Here is a 17,139-nt window from a genome sequence, read left to right on the forward strand (position 1 = left end):
TCCGACGGTAGCTGCTCGTATCTCAGCCTGCCTGACAGACATTTCCGGCTGGATGAAGGACCACCACCTCCAACTAAACATTGCGAAGACAGAGTTGCTTGTGGTTCCGGCCAATACTACACCACAACTTCTCGATTCAGCTAGGTTTGTCAACCATAACTCCGTCAAGGTCAGCCAGGAACCTTGGAGTTGTGATTGATGATCAATTGAACTTTACAGACCACATTGCAAGAACTGCCCGGTCCTGCAGATTTGCCCTATACAACTTCAGGAGGATAAGGCCCTTCCTATCAGAGCATGCTACACAACTCCTTGTCCAAGCACTTGTTCTATCCAGACTGGACTATTGTTATGCTCTCCTGACAGGTCTTTCAGCTTGCACTATCAAACCTCTGCAACTGATCGAAAATTCTGCAGCTAGAGTGGTCTTTAACGAGCCGAAGAGAGCACATGTCACTCCTCTCCTCACAAAATTGCACTGGTTGCCAGTTGCTGTTTGCATCAAATCAAATCAAGTCACTCACTTTTGCATACAGAACAACCACTAGCTCTGCTCCCTTTTACCAAAACTCATTACTTCAGACTTACGTGCCATCCAGAAACTTGCGCTCTGCAAGTGAACGCTATCTTGTGGTGCCATCTCAAAGAGGCACTCAATCTCTTTCTCAGACCTTTTCCTGGTCTGTTCCAAGTAGGTTGACTGATCTGCCCAACTCAACCAGGGCGCCTGAGTCCGTGTCCATTTTCAAGAAATGGCTGAAGACGCATCTTTTTCGGCAACACTTGATCAGTATGATATTTACACTTTGGGCCCTATTTTAACGATCTGAAACGCAAGTGTCAAAGTGCAAAGCGCAAGTAACTTTGCGGATCCCGGCGCTGTTGCTATTTTCCTGGCGGGATAAATGCCTCTTGCGCCTGGTGCAAATCTAAAAGGGGTTGGTCTGAAGTAGCTTCATTATTCATAGGTGTGGTTTGGGCGTAACGGGAAACAAACCAATAAGAGCTTTATATCACATTCCCTTTAAGAGCATGATGAACGAGGTGCGCAATAGTATTATAACAGTGCATTTACCAGGCGCGCTTCAGAATCGGTTCTCAGCCGAGGAGATCGATGTTCTCGCCAGGGCCGTAAAAGAAAGAGAAGTGACATTGGGGTTGGGACAAACCCACCCAAATTAGCTTCGGTTAAACATGCATATAATAATTTGGGTAAATATGTAAGCTTTATGCCTATTTTCCACATCGTCATGGACACAACAATGATTTCCCATCGTGTTTTAATATTTTTCCTTATAATAATGTATAATTTGCAAAAAGTTAAATGCATCTGTGTAGATGAGAGAATCATCTACAGTGTATGCGCGTTGTTCACACTCTGTATTATGGCCAAGCATGCGCGCTAAAAATAGTATCTGAATGTACGCGGAACGCGCCATTGACTTTAAACTAGGTTTTTTCTGGTCAGTGGCGCAATTGTTTTATAGAACAGCAAAATAGCGTGAGGGAAGGTTTGCGCCGGAACACGCCTCCTCTTTGTGCTGAACCCCCCCGGGGAGCGCAAATGTATTTCTTAGTAAACCGACGTGTGTCTGTGGAGGGAAAAGTCCGCTTTGCGCAGGTGCAAAATAGGAACGATACATGTGTCAGTGTACAAAGTCATTTGCGCCGGGTGCAAGATAGGGCCCTTTATCTTCTATTCTTTATCTATTATCTTAAAAAAATATAAAAAATACAGGTACTGCATTAAATTAAACTGGTAAGGGTCATAGCACTTTCTAATTGTTATCCTATTGTTAGTTTAACTGCTTATATTGTTCTCATTTGTAAATCGCTTTGGATAAAAGCATATTCTAAATGAAAAAATGTAAATGTAGTTGTTTCAAAATAGCACAATTCAAATTAACTAATGATTAACACACTTGAAGCATACTGATAATTAGTTAGGCTGCAATTATACTTATATATTATTTCAACAAGGGACAATACTGAGTTTGGGATGATTTTATTTTTAATATAATCTGAAACATGAGCAGATGATGGACAGGGAAAACTGGCGAAAAACTTTATTTTGGTGGTTAAAGAGCAAAACCCCACTGACAAATGAGGTTTTATGAATAAATAAATAAATAAACTCATAGCCACTGACTTTTATTTCTCTTGTTTCGTTTTGGAAGATTTTGGCTGCATATATCACACCTTTTTGTGCTCTTCAAGATTCTGTTGCATGTTGTATTAACACTTTTTCTTGAGGGCTCTGATCGCATCCAAACTTTGCAGTAGTTCTTGTCATAACAACTTCAACAGTCTGTCAGTGCACAAGCTGAGTGTATGCTAACACAAGGAGAGCACACCATCAGAGCATACTGGTCTACCGCCAGGAAGCAAGAGGCCTTTGATCGCTATATCTAAAGCTGTACTTGTAAGACGATTGTCATTGCTGCAGGTGATGAAATCTACAAAACAACTCACACTACCAACGTTCTGTTGGTATAATATTGTTGCTCAATGACTTCAAACTTGTAATATTTCTCTGCATGATATCCAGATTCTCTGTTCTTAAGTAAATAAACTAAAAATCCGCAGTGTCAAGGCTTCCCTGTCATAAGCACACCATGCTATTTATAATTATTAAATCAGACAAAGCAACTGGACTTTCGAGCAATGCTAAAGTTGTAATGATTTGTTAAGCTTCATGTCTGTTAAAGGTCCAGTACCTGATTTCTCAAAAAACGCTGTTGAAAGTGAATCGGACCAAGCTCCACAAGACATTTTGGTGGGGAAGAGATGAGAGAGTAAGCAAGAGGGAGAGTTAAAAGAAACAGTAGAAAGACTGTACCGTACTGTAGAAAGAGAAATGGCTGAGAAACATTACAAAAGAGAAAAGGTCAGAGGAATATCACTAGAAAAAGAAGGGTTTTACTTGTTTGTCCACAAGTTAATATCAGCCATTTTGATTTCAGGGTTTGTGAAACCAGTTGTGTGTCATATAAAGGTGATTGGGGTCTGTGATGGCAAAGATTTATACCAAATTCTGGGTTTGATTTGATCTACCAATCCTGATAGGAATTGAATGGCAAATATGTTAAAGCCAAATCTCCAACATTTCGGAAATTGGTGTTTCAGCTTCACAAATAGCACATTTAGGTCATTATGAGCTAAATTTGAACAAAGCACTTATCTAAAACAGTGTTGTCTTCGAGAGTTTGTTCGTAAACAACAGTAATTTCAGATAATTGCTGGCAACATGGCATTAAGGGAGAGAAATTCATTTTTTTGCCTTCAGAAACTTTCATATTGGAGATGTGGTTCATTTTACAAATGAGAAGCTGACCGAGCTGGGCCTGTGGGCTAATTTCTGCAGCCAAGTTTTGCTTCCCCGTGGAGGTCTACAGCATATGTCCCACCCCTTTGCTTATCTTAAGCAACTATATCAATGTGCACATCTACGGGATTCAGAAAGTGCATCAATTTAAACTGCTGGCTCTCTGAGGGGTCATTACTCTGGACCCCAATATAGGAGAAACGTGTTTATTTTCTGGGTTATGAAAATGCCTCTAAAGCTATTTTGAAATAAGCTTACTTGAGGAGTTTACTAGGGGTCAATCACATTGGCCTTTCTTTCAGTTTACGAGTCCTAAGATGGGAAAATGGAATAATAATAGTAACCAAGCATAGCAAAACTTCAGTCCTGCCCTGTCTAAACCAGTAATGAAGAGCAGAGACAAGATGCCTTAATTAAAGTAGGAGTAATTGAAATGAGCGTGAACCAGAAACAGCGCTTTAAAATGCTTCGTTTACACTTTTAAAAGAAGAGGTTGCTCTTTCATAATTACACAGTTAATGGATCTGAGATTATTAACATGCATATACTGTCAAAGGGAGCATTATTTATAGTAAATAACAATGGCCTACAAAATATCATATCTCACTGTAAAATTCAGGAGAGAATGAGGATGATAGGCCCTGGTGCCTGAGTGTTACAGTTTCCAAAACATAGATATGTGAATAATTTGTTATCTGTTCAGTGCTGATTTGATAGCACAGATAACAGCTGAGGCTAAATGATATGAAATGTCATCTGCTTGCATGTACAAGGCCTGGGTCATGATCCAACCACATGTGAAACAGGGACGCTTGGCTTTCACATTGTGAGGGAGAAATTAGTTCACATTTGGGAAAAAGCAAGCTTACATTTATTTTAGGAAAGGCTTGTTAATAATGAAATCATGACATCTTTCCAAAATCTCTATTATGCATGGTATTTCTTTAACTAAACAAACAAGTGACTAAATGAATTTATGTCAGTTGTAACGAAACCTGGGTCAGGCTTTGGGGATATGTATTTTAAAATGAGTAATTTCACAATTAATAATTATTCATACGGTTTGACCCAGATAATCATACATGTTAAATCTCCAAAAAGGGATAATATTTCCCTGCATCTGCATTCATATATGTACTTTTTTACAGACAGGTTAAAATTAGCTCAATTGTATATCAATACTTAATCAAAACGGATTATAATTAAATATTTAATATATCAATTATGCCTATCATAGATCGATCGTCGGGATAATCTTTAAGGGGATTAATTTGTGACCGAATCATCTTTTTGTCCAGCAAAAACCTGATCATTCGATCTCAATCAAACCTCACAAATTTTTATAATCCTACTTTATAGACTTTCAGGGGAAGCTATTTCTCTGGCCAAAAGGAACAGCCTTCTTGTTCTATAACGATTCTTTAAGTAGGCTATCAATAAATTTGTAAAGCACATAGCTTTGGATCATATAACATTAAAGGGACTTGTATGAGCAATAGAGACAGATTCAATGAATAATATAATGCATTTAATAAAGGAAAACTACGTATACAGTTACTAACGTTACAATAAATGTATTTACAAACACAATAATGGCAACGACAATGGAAAAGAATGCATCAATAAAGAGAGAGAGAGAATGAGAGAGAGAGAGAGAGAATCTGAAAGGATCAGTGGCAAATTAAAACCTTTGAGAGACAACATGGGGTAACACATCTTAATGCTCTTAAAGCCTGATACGAATATATATATATATATATATACATATATTTATATATATATATATATATACATATATATATATATCATCCTATTGTAGGGTGTAAAAAATTACATATTTACGCAAGTGTTGTAAATTCGCAAACAACTATTTTACGCCATATTTAGTTAAAATTCATATTATTAAGGTCCTTTTATGCTTAAAATTTATATCTACAATTTTAGAAATGTGTACAATCGGTGTAACATACAACCTTTCCAGGTGACTACTTAAAGGTACAATATGCAAGGATTTTTCGCCAGCAGGGGTCGCTAACCTCTTACAATAACAAGGCGTATACTGATGTCGTATATTCCACATTAAGCTGAATTATGGATCTTGTCGTCAAGCTGATGGATCTTCTATGGATGAGTGAATACATTAATGTTTTAACATTACTGTGGTATGAAGCGGGGCGCGATTGCTAGACGTACAGTATACCAGCGCCACACGCAACGCGGATATAAAAAAATAAGGACATTTCATTCTACCGAACCACACACAAGTGCTGAATTAATACTTACACAGGTCAGTTTATTAGACGAATCAAACTTGAGGTAACGCAGCGCTGTTTCACTTGCTCTAACAGTTACACTATCACACTAAACGGCATTTGAATGTGTTGAATGTTGTTAGTTAGGTTGTGTGTTGGCTGTATGAGACTAAGTACGTTAAGCTAGATCAACATTAGAATAACATACAGATCATATTCTAACATTTCATCATTTTGAACTAAATAACATTTATTAACATTGATAACATTTGTTTTATGTACATTTGCTCACCTGTCTAAAAGTACATGCAACACTCGCGTCTCTGTCAAGTCGAAGTTAGTCACAGACGTGGAGCTCTCGGCATCTCGAAAAATGCTTTTTGTCTCAAAGTCTGCTTGCCATGGTCCAAAATGTTTGAACAAAACAACAACAGTGTGAGCGTCCTGCTAGGCATAACGGGCCAGTTGTCAACGTCTGTCGCCATGGTTACTATGGCAGTACGAGGTCAAACCTGGTGGAAACCGAGGGTAACGTGGATATGACGTCATTGACTGGCGACTCCTCACCACTGCTCACACACCCCGTTTCCTTGGTTAAAATCGCAATTTTCTCACAATTTACAAATTGTTTGAAACATTTGGGGTATTGTTAGTAATCAACTAAACAAAATATATAACATTGGCCTAGTGTTTTTTGGATATTTTACTGCAAAAATCCTACATATTGTACCTTTAATCCACTGATATGTATATATAAATATCTCATGTGAGATGCATTTTAAGGATGCTCCGGTCAAAGGCCACATATACCTAAGAAAGCCTACGTTCTATTATTGTAAACGACCGACTCGACCCTCGGATATGACATCACTTCCACACTTCAAACGTCTGGTATGTTTTGCGTGTCCAAGTTGAGAAAAAGAAAAAAGAAGAAAAAAGAAAAAAAAAGGACGCCACCCAGAAAGCTGTTGCCATGGTAGCACTGGCCGAGTACCATGCGCTTATCAAAACGCAGCCATTTGAACTTTTAAAATTTTCACCATTTCACCATTTTAGTTATCTTCTGTTAGCAACGCTAGCACCTTAGTAACACCCGTTTGAAACAAGGCTTCATTCAATATTGCACTCACAACAAGGCCGATTCCCATACCCACAGGCAGTGATACGGACGCAGTAAGGTATTGCAGTAATACGAGTGATTAAAAACGTCATTTAAACAACCAAAGCAGTTCAAAAACAATGAAAACAATTCATACAAGTCACACAGGGTGCAGCCAACTTGGATTCTGTATCTTGCTCGGTGTCCTCACGGTGTCTGACTTCCGAGCTGGGTAATCCGAAAAAAGGGGGCGCGTTGGTGCGTGTTGCTAAGCAACATCTGTCTTCCTAGTCGGAACTCTGACACAGATAAATAATAGAAAGCACCATAACAGTCATATGATTAGTTTGGTAAAAACAAACTAATCACAGTGAATAAGACTCGAGTGACATTTTTATTACTCAACCGTATGATTAAACGTTCATGTATTTTTCTATTCAAGACACTTGTTGTGACCAGTGATCTCCCAGCCATGAATAAAACTATTTCTACAAAGAGCAACTTGGGAGCCATGTCAGGCATATGCTGCATATCTGAGAAATGGATTCTATGTTTAAAAGAATGGATCATCAAACATTATTGAGGTATCGATAGTAGCTTCTTGACGAGACGCTGTTACCTTACTTCAGGTAAGCTCCGTATTAAGAAGTCAGTTTTGTTGGTTATATTAGCCATCATGCTATGGTAACTCCCTTTCCTATTTTGGGGATATTCTTCGTTACCATTTTTTTGCTATGGAAACTGTGGGTCTGGCCCCTGAGGGGGCACATTAATGAGCGGCTGGTCTGTCAGGAGGAGTAGTCGAGACCAGACTCATTCTCCCTCCAAGAGGAAATTGTATGGCCTAAAATGGAATGTTTTCACTATTTGGTGTAGAGAGTGTGAGGTGGACCCAATTAACTGCCCGGTGGCTTCAGTGCTGGAGTTCCTCCAAGATCGCTTCTCAGCTAGTCTTACCCCATCCACACTCAAGGTGTACGTTGCTGCCATTGCAGCTTTCCACACTCCTCTGGGTGATGGGCTCTGGGAAGTCACTAGCTGGTCCTACATTTCCTCCGTGGGGCTTGGAGGATGAGACCTGCGACTCGGACCAGAGCTCCCACATGGGACCTGGCAGTGGTTCTCGAAGGGCTGGTCGAGGCCCTCTTCAAACCTCTGGAGTCGGCTGAGGCCAAGAACCTTTCCCTCAAGGTAGCTTTTCAAATTGCCATTACTTTGCGACACTGTCACACATGACACATGTTTTAACCACTCTATATATTATGATGATTATATGTATATTAGAGTTTTAATAGGTTGATATGTTGTCTTAGTCATTTTAGTCCATTTTATTCATCTTATCTGTTTTAATGTGTGTATGTCTTTAAACCATATTGGGTCTGCCTGTCATGTGACTGATCACATGACAGGAAACAGGAAATAGCCAGCATAAAGGAAGCAGCATAGCAAACAAAAGAGGTCTCTGTCAAAATGATCAAGGCTGGTTGTATTGTGTTGTTTTAAGTTCCTGGTAGAAACGGTAAATACACTTCATTTATTCACTTTATATCTGTTGTCATTTATCTTTTAAAACACTTCCAAACTCTCACAGTTTAATCAGACCCCATTTTTTATCTCATGTAACTCTACCAGTTAGGCCGATTGTTACAACTTCTCTGAGGAGAGTAGGATGTCTTCAGGCCCTATATCACCCGAGTGCCTGGAGATTGCTCCCGGGAATATTAAGGCTCTTACATCCCAGGCCGGGCTATGTGCCTAAGGTGCCTTCCAACACGGCACGGCCTACGGTTCTGCAGGCATTGCATTCTCCACCTCACATGACAACGAAAACAAGAGACTTAATTTGCTCTGCTCTGTCAGAGCCTTTAGGATTTATGTACAGAGGTCTTCTCGATGGCGGAAGTCAGACTGGATAGTTCAGGGTATTTTCCTGGCCTATAAGGTGCGCAGTTTGCCTTCACCTTTGGCCGTGAGGGCTCACTCAACCAGAGGCATGGCGTCCTCTAGATCCTGAATTGCTCGAAGCACCAGGGCAAGGTCCCAAGAGGGTATGGAGGGGGGTCGAGGACGATTTAACCGTCTCTCACCCCTAAGGAACCTGACGACCAGGTCATGCTTCCCCACTGATTTGACATCTATGTGGTCGTGATATGCTGAAATAGCGGCAGCATGTACTTTGAGGGTGGAGGGAGACACCCCTTGCTCCAACCCTTGCTGCAAGAAGGAAAGCACTTACCCTATCAAACATCTTCGGGAGTCCTCTCGGTGAGAGGAACACCACTTGACGAACAGGTTCCACTTCAAGGCAAACGCACGTCTCGTAGATGGTACCCCGCTGAAGCGATGATGTTACGTACCTCTGGGGGTAAGTCACCTAGAACCTCCGTGTCCCGTCCAGGGACCAGACATGGGCGAGAAAGAGTACTTTGACGACCTCTTGCACCTCTGCAAGGTAAGCCAGGGTTGCTTCTGGACCAGCATGGTGGACATTGTCTGGCTAAGGGACAGAGTGTTGAACAGACCTGTGGCTGTGCTTTTACACACAAGCGGCGGCTGGCCAATAGCAGTGGGGACTCAAGCTTTCCGGAGAATGATATGGAACTATATGCCTTTCTCCACTGACGTTCTGAGTTGTTCAAAGCATTTCTAATCAGGCCTACTTTAATATTAGACAACATAGCCTATAATAAAATATAATGAATTTCAAACCTGAACCAAACATATTTGTATTCAAAGATCAACAGTCTGTCATTAGTCTTTAGTCTGCCACAAAAAAGCGGCGTGTTGGGGTTCCGGTACACCAGCCATGTCAACAAAACGGTTGACAGCTTAGAAAACAGCTTAGATTTCGGGACTGTCCCGAATTTTTCGTGCCAATACGACGTTGCAAATCTCACAATATACAAATGAGATGTTTTTTTTTTTTACCTTAAAGGGGTCCTATCATGCTTTTTCACTTTTAAAACTTTAGTTATTGTGTAATGTCGCTGTTTGAGCATAAAAAAGATCAAGTTTACAAAGTCCACTTCTGGACGATCCTCTTGTTTGTCAACATACTTAAGTCTGAATCAGGCTTGAATTGTAAGGATTATGGTTAGGGGCATGACATTTCTCAAACACGCTAAGCACTGCCAATCACAACACACTGGGCCAGCTAACCAATTTCGGTAGGAGGGGCTTAATCGAAACGGTGCGTTCGGGCCAGCCTGGGTGCTGTAAAAATATCTGACAAAAATAATGGTTTTTGAACAATAAAGCATGAAGGCATATTCTAGAACACCCCAAAAACAAAATTAAGTCTTTGTAAAAGGGCATGATAGGTCCCCTTTAATTAAATATAGCCTATGCTTTGTTCACATAATGAAGAGGATGTTTAATGCTATGAAACTTGCATTATGTTTTTATGGTAGACCTCTTAGATGTCAAAAAACACATTTGATTTCTCATGTCATTATCCCTTTAAAGCACCAGTACATATTTTTTTATGGTGGTAAAAAACAACAACACTGAACAACAACAGAGATTAAATGTTATTTTTGGAAAAGTTCTATTTGCTTCTAATTGGAAGATTACAAGATGATCTATTAAATGCACTGGTTTTTGTATTGAAGTTACTCTTATGCTGCAATGTTACCCTAAAGAGTCATCTGGGATTTTACCCTGTTAAGGATTGACCCTCATTTACTAAGAAAGGCTGTGAGCTCATGCTAATAATTCTGGCAACAATGTACAACCCTCAATTAACAAGCTTAGCTTGTGACAAAAGGACAAACAATGACTGCCTGTGAGCGTCCACATGTGGTACTACCATTTCACAGCAAGCAATTAGCACATGCCCTCAGCTAATTAATAAGAATGGGGTGAGACCAAGTACATCTTACTGCTAAAGTTCCATCTGCCTTGGTGTTAGTTTCAAACAGTCAGAATATCTGCTTGATCTTCTTTCTAACGTAGTGGATTTTTTTGCCTACATGAAATACAAAAGAAAAAAAACAAATAAAAGAAAATATAAATAGAACTTAAAGTTGTCACAGTCATCATCTGCACCACTCTGTCTTCATCTGCACTACACTTCCCAGAATCCTCCTTGTCTCCACACCGGAACTCCATCCCTCAATTACCCACCTGTTCATTGTCTTCATCATCCGTGTCACCTGTTTTCAGCTCGTTATGTTTGATTTGTATCTGTATCTAGTTTGCTTCTGTTCAGTCAGTCCTGGGGTGTATTCCAGAAAGCTGGGTTAATTTACCATCAGATTAACCCTGAACTCTGGGTTGATTAACCCATAACCTGCTTACTCGGGGTATGTCGGTTCCAAAACACCTGTGTCGAGTTAGTTTAATCAACTTACTGCTAATAACCTCGAGTTAATGCGCGCACGGCGAACATATAAAGGCATTTTCAATGGAACGCCGAATTCAGGAGTCACCATGGAAACTAAGGGTGAAAAGTTGCGTGCCGCCTACTTCTCCGAAGCAGAGTTAGAAGTTTTTAATGTTGGCTTATGAGGAGTTCAAGCCCATTATAATGAAAAAAAGCAATACAGCTGCATATGCGAGGGAAAGACAATTGGCTTGGCAAAAAATAAATGTAATGCGCAAGTTTTTTTTTTTTTTATTACATTTTAAATATGCTTGCCTTTCTTTTGTTAATTTGCAAAGTTGAACAATTGTCTTTTTGAGCATGTGGCATGACTCGACAAGCATTTACTTTTCTCTACATCAGTTTCTTAAAAATACAGTGCAATGTATATTGACAAGAAATATTTAGGACTCTTGTTTTATAAGGTGTAATCCTTCTGGAGCCAAAATAACTCTTTCCCAAGTCAAAATGAAACACAAAAACATTCTCCAAAAAGGTAATATTTTATTTTAACTGTTGTAAGATCAATGTCTTAAGTTACTTTTACAGTATTCTTCCTATATAGCTAATAGAAAGAAGGCTGAGGCCCGTCTAACTGGCGGGGGTCCACCTCCACCTCCTCTCACCCCATCTGAGGAGTTGGCTCTTTCCCTTAATAAAGGTCGCCCTGTGGTCGATGGTATTCCAGAGGGCACTTCGTCAGACTTAGCTACCTCCCACAACAACTCAAGTGACTTGGTACAATGTAGGTATACCATATTAGTACTTATGATGATTTAGTCATACGTTTGGACAAAACGATCATTAACTCTTGTCATTAGGAAGAAGGCTAAATGCTTCCCAAATGCTGTCATTGTTTCACTTGTGCATTATGCATACATATTCTATTTTACAGCATATGCTATATACAGTAATCTGTTTTTTTTTTTATTCTTGCATGTTCCTAATGTCTTTATTCAGTGTCTGTCATACTTTAGTAATTTATACATTGAGTATCTTTATTTTTTCTTGCAGTTGCTGATGGACGCATTGTATTATTGGATCCTCCTGAAACCACACAGTCTGTCACAATTGTTAGTGATGCATTTTAAAAACCAGTTGCTTTTAGATCTTTCACTTTGTCTGCCAGACAAAGTAACCTTGCATATTTCCACTCTAGGATGATGATGATGAAGAGACCACATCTGCTGTGACAGAATTAGAAAGTGCTGGGAGACCCACAGAGGTATGATGCATATACTGGACAATGCATAGCTTTTTAGATGGAGTGAAAAATGTGTAATTTGTCCTGTGACAGAATCTAGCTGGGGATGTACATGCAGATGATGGTCCATCTACCTCTACACATAATCTTAGCAGTGTAAGAACTTGTCCCTGGTTGTCCTTATTTACATAATGTTACTATGTGGCAGATTTTCTTCTTTAACCATCTTATTTACTTTGCCTTCCTAGTTGTCTGCAAAGGAGCTGTATAAGGTCCATCTATTAAGGCAAATTAAAAAAACTGACATGGACATGGACCTTATACAGCTTCAGATAGAGGAGAAAAGGCTGGCCATAAAAAAGGACAAACTTGAAATAGAACTACTGGAGCATCGCCTTAAGGTGAGAATCATATGTGAACATGAATCTGTTATTTATTTTTGTGTGTGTATAAAGCAATAAATACAAATCTGTCATGTCTCTTTTATTTCAGGATATAAAGAAATAGAACACATTAAATAAAGTGATTTTGACAAATCATGTCTCTAAGCCTTCTGCCATCTCTGTGCTCTGCCAGATTCATTGGGTGTTGTTCTAGGTCATCTTCATCAGGACAGGGGGGATGCCTCTCTCCTCTTACTGTGGCAATGTTGTGAAGTACCACACAAGCAACTGTGATGTCACATGCCCTATTTGGAGTGACCCTGAGCCCACGCAGACACTGAAACCTCGCCTTCAGAATGCCTATGGTCATCTCCACCTTGGCCCGTGTTCTGCTGTGAGACCGATTGAAGCGTGTCTGTGGTCCGGGCTCAGGATCCGGGTAGGGTGTCGTCATATAGGGGAGGCAAGGGTATCCTCTGTCCCCCAGCAAGTAACCATGGAACTGTCCTGTAATGTTAGAGGTGTTTTGTAAATGTAATAAAGACTACAAGCATTTGTCTAACAAAACGTACCCTGTTGAAATTTGTTGCACAGAGATGACTCTCTAAATATTCGGGCGTCATGTACAGACCCAGGCCATTTTGCCTCAACATTAGTGATGAGGTGGGTTGCATCACATATTACCTGTGGAGAACAATAAGTTTATTAGGCCTATTTGTAACACCAATATTAAGGAGCCAAAATATAGCTACCTGTACGTTGATGCTATGCACAGACTTCCTATTAACATAGTCTCCCTCATTGATAGATGGAGCTTTAATAGGAATGTGGGTGCCATCAATGCACCCAAACACGTTTGGGAACCCTGAAATTAAGATTAATTACAAATTTAAGAAGTCTGTGTAGCCTTTATGTGTGTGCAGTCAAAATAAAACCTATTAAGAAATGTAATTTAATTGAAGTAGATGACAGAATTTCTGAGAGCAAACCTGCAACCCTGTAGAATTCTTCTTTAATAAAGCGCACAGGTTTATGGCCAGGGAACTGTACAAAAGTGTGTAGAAACCGTTTCAGTGCCATGCATACTGTATGAACGGCTCTACACACGGTTGCCTTTCCCACATGCTCTGCATCGCCCACATTGTAGAGAAAACTCCCCGTAGCGAAAAAGCGCAGAGCAATACAAAGAATTTGTTCGGCGCTAAGCGCTGACCCGCGGTTTGTCACATTTGAGATGTGTGGTTTTAGTAGGTTTGTTAAATAAATTAACGACTCCCTAGAAAAACGATAGCGCTCCTGCAAATATTCGATAGGATAAAAAAATACATCGATACGTGGTCTTATCACCCTCTCACGGCGGAAAAACCCTCGTATAATCTGTGCCTCTACGTCCACAGGATCCTCATCAAAAGGGCACGCCATGCTCGGAAACCTCTCTGAAACAAACTAACCCTGCAACATAACTTGCCCCGGAGCAGGTTATCCTCAGAGAGTCAGTTGCTATGGTTACTTACATAACCCGAAAGTTACCTCCGTTTTTGGAACCGAAAGCAGAGGTTATCCGCTTACTTACTCCTAAACTTACCCGGGTAAGTCACATAACCTGCTTTCTGGAATACACCCCTGGTCCATTCTTGTAAATTTTACCTTGTGTGTGTGTACCCTCTGCCCGTTTGCCTGCCTGGACCTGTTTGATTTATTAGTAAATATTTGTATTGGAGCCTTTTGACTCTGAGTCTTCTTCAGCCCGTACCACACCCGTGACAAAAGTAAACTGAAGTTGTAATGTTCTTTTCTTCCCTATTGTAATGTACATCAGAGTGAAACGGCTTCTTGAACAAGAAAAAACAGAGTGGAGCTTGATTTTGTCCTTTTGAATTGATTGAAACAGATTGATTGGATTTACAAGAGCAAATTATTTTTAAAAAGTTAAAATGAAATGCATGGATAGATCATTTAGCCTGTAATAAACACTGCAAAATTCTATTAATAATAAGAATTGTCTATTTTGATTGGTGACTTTAAAAATGATCACATGAAAAAGAAACCAAGCCAAACCAAATTAAGTTTGATGTTACTATACTGTATTTTATGGTGGCCTGTATATGAAGAAAACACGTGCAAATAGACAAACCTGCAAAATAAGAAAACATCATCAGTTCAGCAAACGTTCACAACACAAGCAAATACAGAAATGCGCTGCAAATCGCACAGACCACAACGGAAACGTTTCCAGGGGAGCCCAATAAGTGACGAACCCGGCTGGAACGTGTTTACAGCTCAAAGTCTATTCTTATTTTATTTATTTATTTATTTATTGGCAAAACATACAGAGATGACATGTTTATGACATCCAAAAGAACAATGAGCTGAAAACCAAAATAAATAAATAAAAAAAGATAGATAAAAAGAACATGAGGGAAAGATATTAATACATCAGTTACATTGTACACATTTTGTCATGTTATGTTTAAATAAGTTAAATAAGAAATGTTCGGTAATGCAGGGTCCAAAGATGAGACGGCAATGTCAAGACTCAAGCAGCTCTATACTTCTTTGAGAAGAATGCAGGTCTCCTATGCACCAATAGAGAGCCTAAGTCCCTCCCCTTCCGGTGGACCACCATGGGACCTTATTTCGGAATAATATTGTATGGTAGTCAATGTTGAGAGACAACAAATATTTGGATCCCGTTTGAATTGTGCCTTGAATTACACATATGATGTTTGTCAATTTAAATGATTCAATTTAAAGTCAAGAAAGTCGCAGTTTGATGTAAAACTGTTGAGGTATAAGACTGTGAAAATACGTAATTACAAAGACTACAAACCCAAAAGGTGTGCATGTGACGTCATACCTTTTTCTCTCAATGAATGAAGCTAACTTTACTGAAGCTAACGTCTGTCATTTTTTCTATAGACTAACGTTATAATCGTAACGTTACGCCGTCATGCCTGTGTGTTTTGTACCAGACTGCACACACACGAGCTTGGTGACATACATAGTGCGAGACGAGAGATGTAGTTCATTGAGCGATTTTCACATAAAACTAAATGTTACTCTTCTGTTTTATGACAAAATGTGACTTTCTTGACTTTCATAATTATCTTTTAAATTGACAAACATCATATGTGTAATTCAGGGCACACTTCAGATGTTTCTTGTTTTGCACTCTTCTCTTTAACTTTTGGCAGTCTATAGAACTCGAAATGTTTTTTCCCGGTGCGACCGATTAGTACACACCAAAACACAACCATTTTTCAGCAGCAATAATCAGCCAAATATGCAAGTCCGTTCAGTTCAGTGGCATTGTTTACGTTCAGTGCCTCCAAAATGTCCGACTTCCGGATTGATGACGTGTAGTGGAAACCCTCTATACAGAAGTCAGTTTGTTGACTCCAATTAAATTACATTTTCATAACTGCACTCAAATTAAGTTAAGAGTTGCATCAGTTTTACTTGCACTGTAAAAAAATATTTTTTGGTGGAGTAAAAACTACTGAAAAAAAACAATGTAATTTACATGAAAAAGTTAGTTCAGGCAAGAATTTAAAAAACCAAGTAAATTCCATATCAGTACTTAATTCAAGCGAGTAGAAATGAAAGTGTAAATATCAACTCAATAAAATTAAGTAAAAATTACTCAACTTTTCTGATACTGGGGTTCCCATCATGCACTGGACCTCGAATAATTAATGAGGTTCATTTTTCAATGGTTTCCAGCTGTATTTACACTGTTTTATCATTGATTTTTGTTGTCAGTATTAGTAACTTGCCATTTTGTGACATTTCGAGTAAATTCTTTGCTCAAAATGACACATTCAAACACAAAAACGACCCATCAAATGTTACCGCCATTGTGTATTGTCTACCAAGTACTGAGGTATTTGCATTCAGATGATGCTTAACATCTGACACAATGTAATATACATTACTTAGATGATCTAAGTAGAGCACATACTACAAATGACTAATAAAAGTCAATATTATTGTTGTAGTGAAATGTAATGCAAAGGAAATTTCAACTAAATCGATATTAATCAACCTTTTACTAGCCAAGTTAAAATTACTTATTTTCCCCTGTTATTTTCACTTAACTAGGTTAAGTAAAGTTTACTTAATTCCATATTCCAAGTAAATTTGACTTAAAGATTTCTAATTAAAGCTACTGATAAATATGTTTAGGTTTTTACTTGGCAAATCTTTGTAAATTTACTAGCATTTTCTGAGTGAAAAAAGTTGCCTAGCTTTTTTCAAGTAAATCCTACTCCAAATTTTTTTCAGTGTGCATTATTGCAAAAACAAGCGTATTATTTCAAAGTTAATATTTTAAATTGTAATGTTGAGAAAGTCCCTATACCAACTACAATAAACCAAACATCCTTGAAATCACCTGCTAAAAATCATGAATTAATTAATCATGTCATGGCTGGCAAACCATAATACAAGTAATATGATGGTCCCATCAACTTGAATCGTTTTTCATTTAATGGACATTAACTCCACAGCCACC

The 17,139-nt window shown here is 38.9% G+C and overlaps 1 long non-coding RNA gene across 1 annotated transcript; it reads left to right on the forward strand.

The window, feature by feature from the left end:
• The first annotated feature begins 12,107 nt into the window (after nt 1-12,107).
• On the forward strand, nt 12,108-12,597 carry LOC143721399 (uncharacterized). The gene is made up of 3 exons (XR_013196732.1): nt 12,108-12,264; nt 12,337-12,399; nt 12,492-12,597. It is a non-coding gene; the product is annotated as an uncharacterized LOC143721399 (long non-coding RNA).
• Nucleotides 12,598-17,139: the final 4,542 nt, after the last annotated feature.

This window comes from Siphateles boraxobius, unplaced genomic scaffold, assembly GCF_051911475.1.
Source record: "Siphateles boraxobius isolate OS27281-9 unplaced genomic scaffold, OSU_SipBor_1 66, whole genome shotgun sequence".
NCBI lineage: Eukaryota > Metazoa > Chordata > Actinopteri > Cypriniformes > Leuciscidae > Siphateles > Siphateles boraxobius.